Source organism: Ostrea edulis, chromosome 2 (assembly GCF_947568905.1).
Source record: "Ostrea edulis chromosome 2, xbOstEdul1.1, whole genome shotgun sequence".
Classification (NCBI taxonomy): domain Eukaryota; kingdom Metazoa; phylum Mollusca; class Bivalvia; order Ostreida; family Ostreidae; genus Ostrea; species Ostrea edulis.
This window is the reverse complement of record NC_079165.1, coordinates 52568663-52574664: the sequence shown is the minus strand read 5'-3', so window position 1 is coordinate 52574664 and position 6002 is coordinate 52568663.

Below are 6002 nucleotides of genomic sequence, written 5' to 3'. Positions count from 1 at the left end.
GTATGTTTAGACACAAGTATAGTAGGAAAATATGTTAAGAATTTTTTGATATTAAATTTATGAGACAGCAACTCAAGAATACAACAATATAAGGCCTCAACCGTGGGCAGCTTTTTGTGCGCCGTAAATCGAAGGTTTTTATAAAGGGTGGCTCTGTAGCTCTCTGTTATGTCAAAATATTTTTTCAGAGAGCTACAGTTCTGCAGCTATCCAATGTGCAGCTTTTGTGGTGTTCATATCGAAACATTAGAACATCTTTTTTTTGATTGCATACAAATAAAGGAGCTTATGGTGTGATGTTGAACAATGGATTTTAGAACAGTTTCATATCCCTGTAAATTTTGACAAGCTCACTGTACTATTTGGTAAATACTGTAATAGACATATGTATAAAGTTCAAAACTTGATTTTGCTTATAGTAAAACAATATATTTTTTCTTGTAAATATCAAAAGAGTCCGCAAGTACATATATCTGCGATTAGAAAAATAGTTACGGACATAATTGCGGTTGAGAAGTACTAGCTGCTACGAAACTGTAAATATGATGAATATGAAACTCACTGGCAGAGAATATGTGAAAATCTATGTTAGTAATTAGGTCTATTTGTACTTTTTCATCAAATAGGTTTGTGCTTCTTTTTTGTGTTTGATCAATAGATATATTATATCTAGATATATTATACTTATCAAAATTTGTTACCAAGAAAATAATACCTTATGTACCTCTCTCTCTTTCTCTCTCTCTCTCCTGAAAAAGATTTTTACATCATGCATATACTTACATAAAAGAATAAGGTAAATATGAAATGTAGACAGTATTAGAGTTAATATTATTGAGTTCGTATTTTAAAATGAATTTAGTATGTTGTGAAAATATCGATGTAACCTATCTCCCACATGTATGCAACAGTGTATGTATGAAGTGAAAATTTTGTGAATAAAAAAATTATAAAAAAAAAACAAAAACGTCTGGACAAAATGTCATTTTAAAAACAGAAAATCGGACGTAACTTGTGACCGGAAGTGAATTTTCAAAAATTGAAACGGAGATGGCAACGCATCAATCCAGAAAATTTGAAGCAAATCAATCAAGCCATCTCTGAGAAATGCTCTGCACAAAATCGGTAAGGAAAAAAAAAGAAGAATAAAAATAATAACTAGATGCGATCTCGTTGGGAGCAACGAGTGGTTCTTCCGTCCAATTTTAGATGTGATGAGATAAGAATTTGACTGAGATTTTCGTTCATAAATAATGATACAAATATATTGTCTAGACGTACAATTTAACTTCGGTAATGTTTTACAAATATTGATCATTTAAGTGCTATAAATTAAAGAATCTCTGCCGCTCTCGGCCACTAATTAAAGGGGTCAGCCTTTTTTTCGACAAAAAAGTTAATAATGTTATTTACTGCGATACAAATTCGACTGATCAGGCGAGTCATGTTGCCCGGAGGCCTGTTTTTTTTTTATTATATCATTCTAGATATATCTCGCAAAACTGAACAAATTTTGTTCTACATGTCCTATTAAAATTTTTTTGAGAAAAAAGTTATTGATTGCAACATTTATCAGACTGTTAAGGCGAGTCATAAGGCCCGTGGGCCTTTTTCTTGATATCGTTTGAAAGATCTTGCAAAACTGAACAACTTTTGTTCTACATGTCTTATCAAAAGTTTCGTGAGAAAAAAGTTAATCATTGTAACAGAAATTCAATGGTTCAGGCGAGCCATGAGGCCTATGGGCCCATTTCTTGATATGACACGAAAGATCTCAATAAACTGTACAACTTTTGTTATATATGTCTAAGCAAAATATTTACGAGTGAAAAGTTCTGATTTAAAACGTGGAAAAAAATGGGACACTTTTTAAAACTCCATTTTCGACCCCTACCGAGCTTCCATACTAGGCACTTCCGGAAATTTTTAAAACCCAGATGCACAACTACAACATGTCGTCTAATATCACTGAAAATTTCAGCACTCTAGTTTTTATCGTTTTAGAGATTTTGGCCGGACAAAATGGTCATCTGAAAATCGATAAAAGGGGGATAACTTCCAACCGGAAGTGAATTTTCAAAAATCCAAAAAAACATATAAACTTTAGATAGCAATGCATCAACCCTAAAAATTTGAAGTAAATCGATTAAGCCATCTCTGAGAAATCCTCTGCACAAAATTGATAAGGAAAAAAAAAAAAAGAATAAAAATAATAATAACTAGAAACTTGTTGCCATGGCAACAAGAAGGTCTTCCGTTCTTTCCGTATCCAGTAGATAACCTTAAATTCTTCATTTGTTATAAAGTGGGAAAAAAATATTCGAGTAATCTGGGGATTGAACCCGGGTCACCCGCATGAAAATCCACTACGCTAACCATTAGGCTAGCGAGGACCGTTGCTTCAAGAAGAAAATGACAGTATTAATACTATCGATATTAATTTGAATGCATGTAGAAGTACATATGTATGTGCCACTTATAAAGTATATAGATAAAGAAATAGGAAAAAAAATTGTATTGATATCACAATATATATAACCGTTATACAATCTCAGTTATTCCTTTGTCCCAAGGAAATAAAATATGAGAAAATTAATGGTTTGTAGTATTAAAGGACACAACGCATGTTTCTAAACTTTTTCATTTTTTCAGCAAAATTAACTCTTTTAATGCCTAAAACTACTTTAAATGTGTTTTAAATGAAATATTTTGCGTAGTTTTCGAGTTTGAAAGCGATGAAATTCAAATCTTGCGATATGCATATTTTCTTTCGCTAGTTTACGCGCCATTTTGTGTGACGTCATATGCGCCCTCGGGTTTGAAAACATCTATTAGCCATTTCATAAACAGATTAGATTTAATCGACAAAAAACCAATTGTCACGTTAACGGCTTGTAAATAATAATGCATTAAGATGTTTTGCGCCGTGCTCGGGTGTACTAGTTGTCGGTAGAAAGGATTTAGACTGAGTATTTTTCAATTTTTCGAAGGAAGGTACGAGAAAAAAGGCGTGGATAATTTTTTTGTTGGAGCAAGAACGTTACCTTAAAAAACACACCCAGTCACCTTTTCAAACATCACTTGGACAGAGACCCTGATAAACTGCGAGAAAATGGATATATCGAAGCTATAAGCACTGGTAGGCCTATAGCATACATTCTGTTTTGCTCTTCAAATTCAATACACACTCGGATCAACTGACCTTCACCTTGTAACAACATATATCGACGATACAATGTAACTTCTACCAACTGGTAGATTTACAACAACAAAAAATAAAGATACAAAATAATTGAACTTTTAATTATACAAATAATAGAATATTGTATTTCCTAACTTTAAATTGAATTATAAAGTTATTTCTTTATTGAACTCGTAGCATCTTGAGTGCGTCAGTAGGCTATAACGCCGTGCTCCCACTTCGTACTTCCTAAAGACGTGCAGAATAGTAATAAGATTGCTTTATCAAAATAAAATAATGTGATTACCACTTTAAATTTGAATATTTTTATTGATTTGTGTGTGTGTTGTCTTTTTCTTTCTTTCCGAAATGCACGCGTGACAATAGCTTGGCATAGGGCCTAGTTGTCAACAATTTAACGTATCATAATTTGTCTAATCCAAAAATAAATAATGATTGCACTGTTTATTTTAGAAAAACAGCGCCAATTACAGATGTATAAAGGAATAACATCCCCAAACAGTTTGTAGACAGCGACCTATATAAACATTATTTACTCACAATTTTGCCGATTTCATACACGCTTTACTCGCTATATTTGGGTATTTACATCGTTATATGTGTGCACTGGTGGCGAACACATATAAAACTCGGACAATTTATCAACATCGATTTAAATGTTGCCCATGTTAAATTAATTAGGCCCCTAAAAGTTGAGTTTTTAATAATATCTCACAGTACTTTCACAATCCGAAGGGCGCATGTGACATCACTGTACCACGTGACTACCTACCTAATTAACTTGACTTTTTGAAATCGGGGCTTAGATTTAAGTCTGTATTGTGGTTAATTATCGCAAAATTTCGGCGAATGAACTATTAGAATTAATTACTACAGTGGAACCCCGTTATTACGTTTTCCATTTTGTCACGATAAAATAACGTAATACCGGGGGCAACGTAATAAACGTTCCCAGTTAAATCCGTTAAAAATATCATTTGGAAATTGTATATCGTCCGTTGGTACTCCGTGAAGGGGTGTGTGAATATATCTATACTGTTTCTTTGTTTAAAAGACTATGATACTTTGTTTTATTTACATCTTATCTTTAATGTCCGTAATTCTTCATGTTCTTATCCCTTTTCTTTTTTCGGTGTAGGATACATAAGGATGTTTTGATAAACGTTGCTTTTTCTGCATTCGTTTGGACCGCCATTTTGTTCAACTTTAAAACAATGCGTTCATGTAAATTTCTCTCAATAACTCGTTCCGGTTCGTATTCAACATTCGTATTTAAAAAATAACAAAACATCGTTTTTATTAAGTTCTCTAATGACACAATACACAACACAATAAAAAAAATCCCACCCAAAAAACAACAAAACTATAGACACAAAACGCACACGATACCCAACACTTACACACTTCTCACCAACGATAAACACGGAGAACAATTTAAGCGCAATCCACATAAAAAAAATATAATGATGCACGAAGATTTCATTTATAACGCTAAATGATGGCACTAAAATCACGTGCGCATCAAGGGATTTTAAATATTCACCGAGGTAAATGCTGTGCACAAATCTGTCGATAGATTGGTGTATGTATGGACGAGATTTACGAACACCCAAGCTGCATGTCCAAACAACGAACAATTTTTTTAATTGAACACCTTTAATCACCTATGTCCAAGCAGTTACCCAAGTGGTTGTAACATTGCTACGATAAATCTTGTCTTTCTTGTTTGGTACCAAAGCTTTCCGTGAATAGAGTTTTAATATCGAAGGTAATCACACTATGCTGAGCTGAACACGCAGGCGGTTGAGAAATTATTTCTTTGATTATCAAAATATGAAAAATGAAGTAAATTTCATAGAGTACAATTTCTAAATAAACATTATTTAATTGTTTATCACTGGCTTCTATACGGGGTATTCACCTGTATTGATGTCGCTAGATCTATCGAAGCGTGATCAGTCAAGCGTCTCTAATCCCCAAACAGACCAGGAAATTTAGGTGGTGACTGCCTCAGGCAGTCAAGGTGTGAATGGCTTATTATTTTGAGAATCACTATTGAATAATTAGGGGTTTATTACGTTTTTGTCGGAATTTTTACGTAATACCGGGTCCCGGCATTTTAGGACAACGTAATAACGAGGTCTATTTTATATAGGTTTGTTAAGAAATGGTTTTGTGCTTTGAAATTCCAACGTAATATGCGGACTAACGTAATAAAGGGGGAACGTAATAACGGGGTTCCACTGTATAAGCATAAAGAAGACAAAATGCATGTAATATTGTATACTTTGAAAACATGAGATGTGTCCTTTAAGCAGATTGAATGTGAACGGTAGATCAATGTTGTCGGAATACTAAGTTCTTTTCTGTTATCAGAAAAGTTTTTTCTTCACTCATAACAAATGTACATGTATTACATGTACGTTGTGCATTCCCTGTACATACTTCTGCATACATGAAGAATTATAAAATGTTGATATTGAGAAAATATCGAAATAACGCACGGAACAAATACAAGACATCATTTCAAGAATGAAATCTCATTTTTAAGTTGGAAAAAGTGGGAAAAAAATATTCGAGTAATCTGGGGATTGAACCCGGGTCGCCCGCATGAAAATCCACTACGCTAACCATTAGGCTAGGGAGGACCTCGCTTGAAAATTAAAATTACAAATATCTAGAGTTTGGTTTGATCAATTTAAAAACAAATATCATATTCAGCATTCTATAAAGAGTCTCTATTTATCTTACCTTTATCAAAGAAAAACATTAAAAAACAAAAAAGTTGAAAAAATCCATT